Genomic DNA, 12722 nt, shown 5'->3' with positions numbered 1-12722 from the left:
GCGTGGCCCATAGTTTTGGCCGGTTGTGGAGAGAAAGAGGTTTCATTACGTCCCATGGGACTAAGATTCAACATGGTCAGCTAGTTAACGACTTGTTGGAATCTCTAACCTTGCCAACTGAAGTTGCAATTGTAAAGTGCAGTGCTCATAAAGCAATCACGGATGATGTTGGACGTGGGAATGCTTTTGCTGATGAAATTGCTAAACAGACAGCTAGAGATGTGATGAGTAGAATGTATGTTACAACGTCTGCAAGATGGATCGCTGAGTCTGGGATGTGTGAAGATACAATGGAAAGTGTGAAAGAGATTCAGAGAGAAGCAACTGAGGAAGAGAAACGTGTATGGAGAGAAAATACGGGCAAGTTGGACTCGAATGGATGTTGGATTGATTTGACAGAGCAGCAACGTTGGATGTTGCCGGATGCGTATGTGCTTGCAGTAGTGACAATGGCGCACGGAGTAGCGCATATAAGTTCTAAAGGTATCTGTAAGATGTTGGCTCCGGTCTGGAAGAATGATGGGATCAGTAAGTGTGCAGAGAGAGTGGTGAAAAATTGTATGGTGTGCTTGATGCATAACCCTGGCAAGGGAACTCCAACTCCAGCTGGTCATTTCGCTCCTCCTTCCTGTCCCTTTGAAGTGATTCAGTTAGATTTCATTCACATGGAACGCTGTAATAATTTGAAATACGTCTTGGTGGTGGTTTGTGCTTTTTCCAGGTGGATAGAAGCATACCCACTGAAGGACAATACTGCCTTATCAACTGCCAAAATTCTTCTCAAAGAATATTTCCCTAGATTCGGTATGCCACGGATTGTATGGTCAGATAACGGAAGTGAGTTTATAGGGAAAGTTATGCAGAGTGTATGTGCAGGCCTAGGTTTGAAACAAAAATTTCATAGTGCGAACCATCCTCAGTCAGCTGGTCTAGTGGAGGGTTATAATGGCACCCTCAAGCTGAAGATAGCTAAGATACAAGCATCCACAGGTTTGGCTTGGCCAGACGCACTTCCTTTGGCTCTGTTATCCACAAGAGCGACTGTACATTCTCGAGTGGGGCTTAGCCCTTACGAAATTGTATTTGGTCGTCCTGCCAATATTTGGGGGGTGCCAAGACCAAGGGAGTTCAGACAGCTGGAATATCCTATGTTGATAGACTACCTTTACGACTTGACTGCTAAATTGAGTCTTATTCATCAACAGGTTTTCGATGCACTACCAAAGCCTCCGGAGAGTCCAGGGCATCAACTGAAACCCGGCGACCAAGTGGTGGTCAGAAATTTTTCGAGGACAAAGAATCTTCAGCCCCGCTACGTCGGCCCCTTCCAGGTCCTACTGACAACGAGGACAGCAGTCCGTGTAGCTGGCCGTAAACATTGGGTACACGCGTCACATGTAAAGCGTGTACCCTTGCCGCTACCTTACGACGACTGGGTGAAAAAGGGAATTGGTGCCTCCGAAACTGACAGCACACCAAAGTTTATTCCTTTCAGCGATGCCAAATTGATTACTGATACTCCAAAATCTGACTCTCCTCCTGAAAAGACTCTTTTGAACACTGAACATTTGTCTCCAGCATCAGAAGACACTTTGCTATCTGCGAACTTAAACACTACAACAGCTGCTAATGATACACTATTTTCCGATCAGACGATACCTGCGAAACAGAAATACAATTTGAGAAAACGCAAAACGGACAAATAAAGCAGGCAACTGCATATTGTGATTTTTTTGATGTATTGAACATTTGATATTGAACATTTGCCTTCAGCCAGGAAGTTTGCTATTGTTTTTTTTTTTTAATTGCCTTGCCGTCTGGGTAGCCGTAGGGTCGTGGCTGTGTGCCTAGTTTGAATTTGCAGGGGTCCGACACAAGGTCGATCTTTCTGTTGGTTCTGGGAACTCCCAGGGCTGACAGAGGCATTTTCATCTACGTACACATCATCAGTGGTCGCGAGCGGATTGTAGAAGATGGAGCTTCCTGCGCTGCAACGAGAAAATGTGATTTATGTTCGCAGAAACAGACTGTACAAAATTCTTCGTAGCAAATGCTTTTTGATGCAATGTGCCGTTACATTTTTGATTATTTTAGCAACATTGGTGGGTGGAATCGTCTTTAGTATAAATCTGATTTTTGTGCCAGTTACTACAGTACCTCCCCTTGATCCTGTTACTTCTACTGTTTCTTCTATACACTCTTTTCACTCGTTTCCTGAACATGAGCAAGCCCGACGTACAGAGTTCATTAACAACACTTTTGTACAGCTCTTGCACCAACACCAACTGGTAGTTAACACTACAGACTGCTGGGTGTGTGGCTTGATACCCCACACTATGGATAAAGGTATTCCTTACCTGGTTTTGCCTTTCAGCTACAATGGATCATTTCAGGCCCTTCAAACCATCTTTGCTTATGCCCTTGAGACCTATCCTCCGCGTCCACCACGTTCCACTAGATATAACTCTGCCAACAAAGCTTTAGTCCAGGGAATTATTGACATGATCAAGGATGTCAATAATACTCCATCATACCCTGGAGACGAACTACGAGTGTATTTGAGTTGGAATACTTCAGAGTATCGCCTTAGTCTAGGAGAAAGCAAGCGTAAAAGCTCAACTCCAATCTGGGTCGTACCTCACCGAGGTCAGGTCTGTTTGCAAGGTAATGGGAGAAATCCGAGAGCTCAGCTAGGGAGGAGTGAGTGCGTTGAGACTTATGTGTTTCCGGCTAACTCTTCCCCTGCCTTCCTTACTGCTAGGGGTACCTATTTCATTTGTCGAGACCGAGCTTATACATGGTTGCCTGCAGACTTTTCAGGTTCATGCTATATTGCTCGATTGTTGCCTCCAACATACACTGCTTCATCTGATTACCACAGAACCAGAGTAGCGAGAGGTGTCTTCAGCAAGGAAGATACTGCTGGTCAGGAAGCTGGAGACTTCTTCAAAGGCTTCCTTCCGTTTTGGGGGCCTATGGCCAATAGTAGAAACATACGTCAGCTAACACGGGTAGTTGAATCTACTATTACCGAAACTGCTGGTGCCCTTAGCAACCTGACAGCTGAGCTTCAAGCGGACAGACTCATGACGTTGCAAAACCGTATGGTTTTAGACGTTATCCTTGCAGACCGAGGTGGGGTATGCAGAATGATCCAATCGAGCTGCTGTGTCTTTATTCCTAATAATGCTCCAACAGTCTATGAGGCGATCTCTAAGCTACACAAGATTTCCGACTCTATACATGTAGACAAGGGAAACTGGTCCTTTATGGAGTGGGTTTGGACTCTGATCTCAGCGTGGGGATGGAAGGTTCTAATGGTCATTGGTGTCATCTTAGTATTCCTCTTCTCATGCTGCCTGATTATCCAGTGTGGTCCAGCCCTGTGTGGCCTTTGTGCTGCAACCTGTTTTAGGAAACCACCTGCGTTTGGAGAAAAGGCACGAGAAAGGATGATGATACAACAACATGTCACTGACCTGATGAGCATAGAACTAGATTCTGACATAGACTGAGTAATTGCCTATGTAAGGGCAAAAGGAGGGTCTGAGGTTCCGTGACGATTTGAACCCGTGTTTTCAAGTTTGTCGGAAATACATAATATTAGTATCAGCGAACCGCAAATGATCCATTTAGCATATCCTGGTGTTTTCGCTACGATACGAGCAAGAGCACTCCTGTTATGAACACATTTCTGATCTACCCATGGCATCCATCTTAGATCATGGCAGCCATCTTGTGTTTCTTGCCCTCACATATGCAATAACCTCTGATCACTTCATTTCGATTAAGGACACGTAGCCTTAGCCGGAGATTCACCTCTTTCATGACACGTACACCTTAAACCAGACCACGCTGAAGCTGCATGACTCGACAAAGGCTGCCTCCTCTGCCCGAGGCCAGCCCACCTGAACTGGTTTTCCTGTCCATTGTCCTGATCATGATTAGGCGGCCGAAGCTGGTAGCCTTGCCCATTTACAACCCACAAACATCTCTTATCCCGTTTTTCTATCTTCTGCACCTGGCTCTGCTCCTTTCCTTCTGGGCCTTTATTAGGGGGAGGTAACGAACTTTACGATGAGGCGGTCCGGTACTTGAATGCAATATTGACAAGGGATTGTGATGGACTAGTGGGAACCCCTCTTCGTGATGTTTGGCATCAGATATTATCGACAGTTCCTGTGTAACGCCAAATATTTATTGTTTAAGACACAAAGGTTTGGGAATGTACTGACATGTGAAATATTTGCCTGAAGCACAATTTTTGGTATATAAGGAGCAACCCTCAATGTACAAATCGAACAGTCTCCTAGTCTCTGCCCGTGTGTAGATTCTGTGATTTCTGTGTCCCTGCAGTAATAAACCTTTGGTCTTTGACGCCACCATCGAGAAGCCCGTGTTTCTGTTCATTTGCGCACCAAGGCAGGTGGAACTCCGGGGTCTTTGGGTGTTGTTCCCTGACACCTCTGGACGGAACCAAAAAGTCCAGAACTCCAAGGGCATAGCCTTTTATTCACATCTTAATGCGACATCAGTGAAAATGATGACCCTGGCTATGCGCACATCATTGTTATGAGAATACAGGACATATTTTTAATTTATTTATTTTTGTGTGTTATAGAGTGCAAACTTGACCTGTGAAGGTATCAGAGCACTTTACATGGTATACAGTGATACATAAGAAACAAATACATCATTATTATGAAATTACAGCACCAAATATCTGCAAAACAGCTCAAAGATTGTGCAAGCAATACAACATTTGTCTCCACCTCCCATTACAACGCTACTTTTCAGAACGTGAAAGTGGCAGCAAGCCCCTTTCCTTATCCATCAACCAAGGGCATCTGGACCAATGTGTTAGCGCAGACTGGACTTTTTGGCTGAGTGGCTGAGTGGCAACTTCCACTTCATCACTCAAAGGGATGGTCAATACCCATATGTACTGGGGTGGGGTTTACCGGGTCAGTAACGGAATCAGAAGGCTTGAATAGTGCTTTTAGAGAGGGCTTTATTTTCAAGTAAGCTTTCTTTCTACGAGTAGTCAGTCTTATTCGGGCAAACTCGTCGGGCTCCGTTCTGACGCCTCGAGGAAAAGCAGGCAGTTCCAGGGTGTTCCGGCGTTGTCCGGGTGGTGTTGCAGCCAGAGTGGAAACGTCAGTTTCGGCCTCCAGGCGAAGTCCGGGAGAGTGCCACCCAAAAGGAAGGAAATAAAGAGACGATATTAGCGAGACGCTCAAAAACGCTCCACACAGGGACCGGGAGTGAGGGAAACCAGGTGAAAGTTTTAAGTAAACGAGTGGTCGAAGTGCATGTGAGGGAAGGGTGCAGGGAAATGACTAGGCGGTATACACAGTGGTCTAACCACTCCAACCCGCCCACCCCGCAACTTTGCCCCGTACCTTGGAAAGCCACACTCCTCCCGCGGGAGCGTGGCGGGGCGCTTCGCAGGACCGTTGGCCTCCTGGCTTGTTGTCTTCAACTCGTCCACTTGTGCTCTGCTCCGTGCTCGGTCTCCACTCCACGCCAGTCTCGTCCTCCGGGGGAAAGTATTCCGGCGTCTTCCGGGATCCTCCTTCTTTTAACGTGTCTACGTTCAACGTGGGCGGAGTCTCGTCATCTAAGTGTTCGGACTTAAAGGTACGCTGTCCAGTTTCTAGCTCGCAGTCCCAAGGGTTCACAGAGTTATGGCTGGTCCAATCCTCTCCAAGAAGAGGTGCCTGTTGCTGGAGGGAAAAAGGTGAGAGAGGTACAGCTGACCACCAGTCACGTACAACAGAGTCCTCACTACTCGTACCCTGCTGACCTGCCACCCCGTCACACACCTCCCCCCCTGGAATCTCCCGATCGGGGAGAGGAAAGACACGTGACAGGAAATCAGCGTTGCCATTGTCTTTGCCCTTTTTATGCTGAACCTCAAAAGAGTAGGGCTGCAGAGAAAGGAACCATCTAAGAACCCTGGGATTCACAGTCCGGTTTTGGTACATCCATCTCAGAGGAGCATGGTCCGTAAGGAGGATGAAAGGCTTCCCCTCCAAATAGTACTGCAGTTTTTCAACGGCCCATTTAATGGCCAGACACTCTCGTTCCACTGTGGAGTATTTACATTCCCTAGGAAATAGTTTCCTGCTTGCATATAAGATGGGATGTTCGACCCCATCCTCTCCTCTCTGTGAAAGCACAGCCCCTAATCCGACATTGGACGCGTCTGTGGCAAGAACAAATGTTTTTTCAAAGTTGGGTGACTCCAACACAGGGGCGCTGGTTATAATGTGTTTTAACTGTTCAAAGGCATCCACGGCTTCCTGGGAAGGACGTTGGATTTCATTGGGTTTGACATTCTTTCTCAGAAGATCCGTGAGAGGGGCGGCGATTTCAGCAAAGTTCGGAATAAACCGCCTATAGTATCCGATCAAACCGAGGAATGCGCGTACGTCCTTTTTGTTGCTCGGGAAACCTGTATTTTTAATGGCCTTGATTTTCTCAGCCTGTGGAGCGATGGTACCTTCACCCAATACATATCCCAAGTAGTTGACTCGATTGAATGCTGCCCGGGATTTCTTGGCGTTAACATGTAAGCCTGCTTGTTGCAACGCCGTCAAGATGGTGTGGACGTGTTTTAGATGTTCGTCCCAGGTCTTACTGTAAATGACAATGTCATCTAGATAGGCTGAGCTAAATGACGTATAGGGCTTCAACACACAGTTCATGAGTCTCTGAAAAGTGGCCGGGGCACCGTGAAGACCAAAAGGCAGGACAGTAAACTCATACAGGCCTTCTTCCGTACAGAAGGCGGTCTTCTTTTGGTCTTGCTCACGAAGGGGCATCTGCCAATAGCCTTTAGTGAGATCGAGCGTGGTGATGAATACAGCGTCACCCAGTTTTTCCACTAACTCATCAACCCTGGGTATGGGATAGGAGTCAAATGTGGAGATTGCATTAAGAGCCCTAAAGTCCATGCAAAACCTCTTGGACCCGTCGGGTTTTGGTACCATCACAATCGGAGATGCCCAGTCACTTTTCGATGGTCGGATCACTCCCAGGTTTAACATATCCTGGACCTCTTTCCTCACATCCGCGCGTCTGGCGGCTGGAATCCGATGAGGTCGCTGTTTCACTATTTTTCCGGGGAGGGTCTCGATACAATGTTCCACCAGTGTAGTCTTGCCGGGAAGGTCTGAAAAGATAGGAGACAGCGGTTTAGGACTTCCATGAGGCTTTATTTCATCGTTCCGGACAGATCAGGATTGATGACCAGTCGTTCCAGAGTGGATGTGTTGTCGGACTCCAGGGGTTGTACCATGTGGTTGTTCCGTGGTAGAGGGCCGATCCATTTTTTCAACAGGTTAATGTGGTAACTCTGCGTTTTGCTAGGTGTAAGGCGTAACCTATAGGTGGTGTTTCCGATCGTTTCTACCACTTTGTATGGTCCCATCCACTCCTTTTTGTTAGCAAGAATAGGAAGAAGAACAAGCGCCCAGTCTCCGACCTGGAGAGTTCTTAACTTGGTTCCTCGGTCATAGTATTGCTTTTGTTTCTCTTTTTGTCGTTCCAAGTTGGTCTCAGCCAGGCCTCTGAGTTTGGCCAGTTTCGTCCTTAACTGCGAGGTGTATTCCAGAAGCGACTTCTGTTCTTCGCTTTCCTGGGTTTCCCATGTTTCTTTTGTGATTTCGAGCAGCGATCTGGGGAGCCTTCCATACAGCAGTGTGAAAGCTGAACACCCCAGGCTACTTTGTTTTTGCGCTCAGAGCACATATAATGCCAAAGGAAGTAACCGATCCCAAGTAGGCCCATCCGTGGACAACATTTTCTTCAAAGTCGCCTTCAGGGACTGGTTGTAGCGCTCCACAAGGCCATCGGTTTGAGGGTGATAAACCGAGGTTTTTATGTGTCGTATGCTAAAGGTTTTGCACACTTCCCTCATCAAGCGGGACGTGAATGGAGTTCCTTGATCTGTAAGGATCTCTTTTGGAAATCCAACACAGGCGAAGAGCTCCACCAATTTCTCTGAGACATTAGCGGTGTTAGGTGCACGTAAAGGAAATGCCTCTATAAACCTAGTGGCGTAATCTACTAGTACCAAAGCGTACTGGTATCCCCTCGAAGACTTGGGCAGGGGTCCAATCAGGTCCATTCCTACTCTTTCAAAAGGTACTCCCACAATGGGCATGGGCTGTAAAGGTGCAGCTGGAGGTCTGTGTGTATTTCGTCTTTGACAAATGTCGCATTTTCTGCAATATTCCTGCACATCTTTATAAATGCCTGGCCAGTAGAAATGCCGTAGTATGCTCTCCGTGGTCTTTTCTTTACCGGCGTGTCCGGCTGTTAAATGTGCATGTGCAAAAAACAACACTTGATCCCTGAAAGATACTGGTACTATAAGCTGTGGTGTACTCCCCTTGTCTGCTTCACGATACAAGCGGTCTTTATGTATGACAAATCTTGGAAACGGAGTGTCTGGGTTATCTTGTGTACTGTGTGCAGCTTCCCACGCATTGTATAGAGTTCTATCTTCAGGCCGGGCGAATTTGAAATTACGATCCATAACCCAAGGATCAGGCAATAGGAGTGCTGATTTAGGACCCTTCTGCGATGGACACTGAAGGCTCAACCTCTTTTGGAACAGGGCGAGGAACTCAGGATTGTCTACCCCCAAAATTACATCTTCGGGCAAAGAGTCCACAACCCCCACTTTCACCAGACAGGCAGGTTTGTCTTTTGACCGTATGACAACTTGTGCTAAGGGATACGGCTTGACATCTCCATGGGCACAACGAATATGTACTAGGGTGTTGGGGAGGTACTGTTTGGGGTGTACCAGGCGTTCTTGTACCACAGACTGTCTACATCCAGAATCCAACAGAGCTCTCACCTCATTGTCATTAATGGTTATACTCACATAAAATGATGTTCCCATCTCGGCGGAGTACAGGACCGTTTTCGGCAGGTAGCCTACTTCCATGGGTTCCTCCGTCGGATGTTTTCGAGGACAGAGTCGGGCAATGTGGCCCCATTCGCCACACTCAAAGCATTGTGGTCCCCGCGTCATAGGAGACTCCATCCTCAACGGCCTGGGTCTAAGGGAATCAGGTGTTGGCTTCCCTTTCTTTTCTACCTTTGGTGGTGGCGTTTGTTTGGAATGTCTTTCGATTTCCCAGCCAGTTCCACGGGGTTGGGCTCTGGCGTAATTGGCAGCCATTTCGATAGCCTGTTCCACGGTCAGGCCAGAGTGTTGTCTCAACCACCTCTGCGACCCATATGGAAGGGCCTCCATGAACTGTTCCAAATAGATTTTTGCTAGTATATCTTCCTTTGTGCTGGTTTCCGGCTTAAGCCACTTGTCGGCCATCATTTTCAGTCGGAAGAACAACGTTTTGGGGTTCTCGCCAGCCGCACCCTTCTCCTTTCGAAAACGCACTCGGTACGCTTCTGGGTCAAGCCCCAAATGGTCCAGAATCACATTTTTGATAAGAGCGTATGGAGCATTTCCTGCAGGGTTGGCTACTTGGTATGCGAACTGGGCTTCTCCTGTTAACAACGGGGCAAGAAAAAACGGCCATTTCTCTTCCGGCCAGCCTAGGGCTCTAGCAGCCCTTTCAAAGTTCATAAGAAATGCATCCGGGTCTTCGCCATGGACATATTTCTGTAGGGCGATTCCTGAAGGACTAGGTGCATGACTTCTGCTCTCTACATGCACTACACCTGGGGGATTCGTTACGTTTTTCTGCATACACTCCAGTTGGGCTGTAACAGTATTTTTAAACAGGTCTCTATCAGCCTGAGCCGCCTTTAATTGTCTCTCTACGGCCCACTCCAGTTTTTCTTGTCCTTTGATTAAATGTTGAATGAGGGCGTCCATCTCGGAAGTACAGACGGACTCAGATGGTGATCCCACTTCTGACACCACTTGTACTGGGGTGGGGTTTACCGGGTCAGTAACGGAATCCTGCAATGCATAAGTGTCTACAGGGAAATGGCCCAGCATATTTGATTAAGAAATTCTCCTGGTACACACCGACACGCTCTTTGAGATCTAGTGAGCAGGCATTGTTACAGATTCCAAAATTTAGAAAAGTAAGACAAGGGGGAAGATCTCTTACGGTTGCTGGTCCAACCTTGTGGAACAGCCTCCCACTGTTTCTGAGACAGTGCAAGGACCACCTTCCTTTTAGGAAGCAATTAAAGACATTCCTTTTTCAAAATTGATCTATGTTTATGGTTAGGGTCCGCTATTTGCTTTTCTTTTTTGGTCGCCAAAGGCGCGGAGATACTCCTTCGGGAGGTGATCCTAGCGCGGTATAAACACGCAAATAAATAAATAAATAAAATCAGAAGGCTTGAATAGTGCTTTTAGAGAGGGCTTTATTTTCAAGTCAGCTTTCTTTCTACGAGTAGTCAGTCTTATTCGGGCAAACTCGTCGGGCTCCGTTCTGACGCCTCGAGGAAAAGCAGGCAGTTCCAGGGTGTTCCGGCGTTGTCCGGGTGGTGTTGCAGCCAGAGTGGAAACGTCAGTTTCGGCCTCCAGGCGAAGTCCGGGAGAGTGCCACCCAAAAGGAGCGAAATAAAGAGACGATATTAGGGAGACGCTCAAAAACGCTCCACACAGGGACCGGGAGTGAGGGAAACCAGGTGAAAGTTTTAAGTAAACGAGTGGTCGAAGTGCATGTGAGGGAAGGGTGCAGGGAAACGACTAGGCGGTATACACAGTGGTCTAACCACTCCAACCCGCCCACCCCGCAACTTTGCCCCGTACCTTGGAAAGCCACGCTCCTCCCGCGGGAGCGTGGCGGGGCGCTTCGCAGGACCGTTGGCCTCCTGGCTTGTTGTCTTCAACTCGTCCACTTGTGCTCTGCTCCGTGCTCGGTCTCCACTCCACGCCAGTCTCGTCCTCCGGGGAAAGTATTCCGGCGTCTTCCGGGATCCTCCTTCTTTTAACGTGTCTACGTTCAACGTGGGCGGAGTCTCGTCATCTAAGTGTTCGGACTTAAAGGTACGCTGTCCAGTTTCTAGCTCGCAGTCCCAAGGGTTCACAGAGTTATGGCTGGTCCAATCCTCCCCAAGAAGAGGTGCCTGTTGCTGGAGGGAAAAAGGTGAGAGAGGTACAGCTGACCACCAGTCACGTACAACAGAGTCCTCACTACTCGTACCCTGCTGACCTGCCACCCTGTCACACCATGATTCCGTACTAACACATACTCCAGGGCACCGCATAGTGCATCGGCCCTGTCAGGGTACCTCTCACCAGGAAAATCCCCCAAAATGTTCAACTCCAGGCATCCCGGGGTAGGGCAGAAAAGTCCAGGACCCCCTCTGAGATCCAAATCGTTGTCATTTTGAACTGCAAGTAGTGCCACATTTGCAAGAGGTCCACACCAATTGTAGTGTTGGATGTGGGGAGGATTTGTCACCCTCTCTCATTTATCGATAAGGACTGAGAATACACATGCTTGTGATGCATATTGCTAGCGAGTTGAATCCAACAAAGCAGGAGACATCGGACAATTAATGATTACCTTCTCATGTTTGGCCCATTGGATCGACTTTTTCAGGTATTCACATTATTCTCTCATTGTTTTATAGATGTACAGACCTAGCAATCTTACTTTCCGATGACAATCAATATGTCTTACATTTTCATTGTGCCCTGAAGAAGTCCACATGTTTGTGGATGATACGTGTTGGCTGGTTTTTGATACATATTAATGATGCAACAATAAAGAGATTTCCAACTACTTTCAGAACTCTGGACATATTTGGAATTAGATTTACATTGTAGAATGTGCACCTCTTATTGCTTTGTTTACCTGCTTTACCTAACTTCGGTTGGCACTTTTTGGGCAGAGGGTGTCTACATGGAGTGCACACATTGCCAAATCTAAATACTTTCACCTAACATTTTTGGTAGACAACAGTTGTGAGTGCAGCATCAGTTTGTGGTCCACTGTCTATTGCTCTTTAGCTTACAGCTCCCCTCTCCTGCCTGCCCAGTGCTCACACAAATCAACAACCCTCCAGGGTGTAAGTTCAGTAAACACGTCAAAACTTTTTTGGGTAGCTCCCCTTTTCTGCTGCACAAAATTCCACCAATTCTCCCTTCTTTCAGGAGTGGGAGGGTGGATGTTTAATGCTGTATGTTGCATTCTGGTGTGCGACAGAGCAAAAGAAAAAGAGGCCGATCCCTTGCCCGTAATGCCATAAATGCTGCTGTTTTGGGCACCACCTGATGATGTCAAGGGAGACCCGGCTTTGAGGAGAAACAAACAAGGGACTTCTCCACTTTGGCTCCTCCACTGGGAGCGACTAATGGCGTCCTACTGATATTGCAGAGGGTGCCTGATCATAAAGCTCTCACAACGTGCAAGTTGCTGCTCCCCAAAAAAACAACTCCCAAGGAGATAGACAATAGATTACTAAAGTATAACCAAGGGTATAGCCTTTTATTCAATCTTCACGTGGTATAGGTGAAAATGATCACCATAGTTGAGCACACAACATTATTATGAGAATACAGGATGTAAGTAGCAAAGACATAATAATTATTGTTATGAGAATGAAGTATGGAAAATCAGCAAAACAGCTCAAAGATTGTGCAGGAAATATAACATTTGTCTTCACATCCAATAACACTGCAACTCTTCAGAATGCCAAAGTGCCAGCAGGCCTCTTTCCTCATCCATCACCAATGCCCTCAACCAAGGGCATCCGGGGCATACCTTAGTGGC

Source organism: Lissotriton vulgaris, chromosome 7, assembly GCF_964263255.1.
Source record: "Lissotriton vulgaris chromosome 7, aLisVul1.2, whole genome shotgun sequence".
Taxonomy (NCBI): Eukaryota; Metazoa; Chordata; class Amphibia; order Caudata; family Salamandridae; genus Lissotriton; species Lissotriton vulgaris.
The sequence above is the reverse complement of the archived record's forward strand: the minus strand, read 5'-3'. Positions refer to the sequence as shown.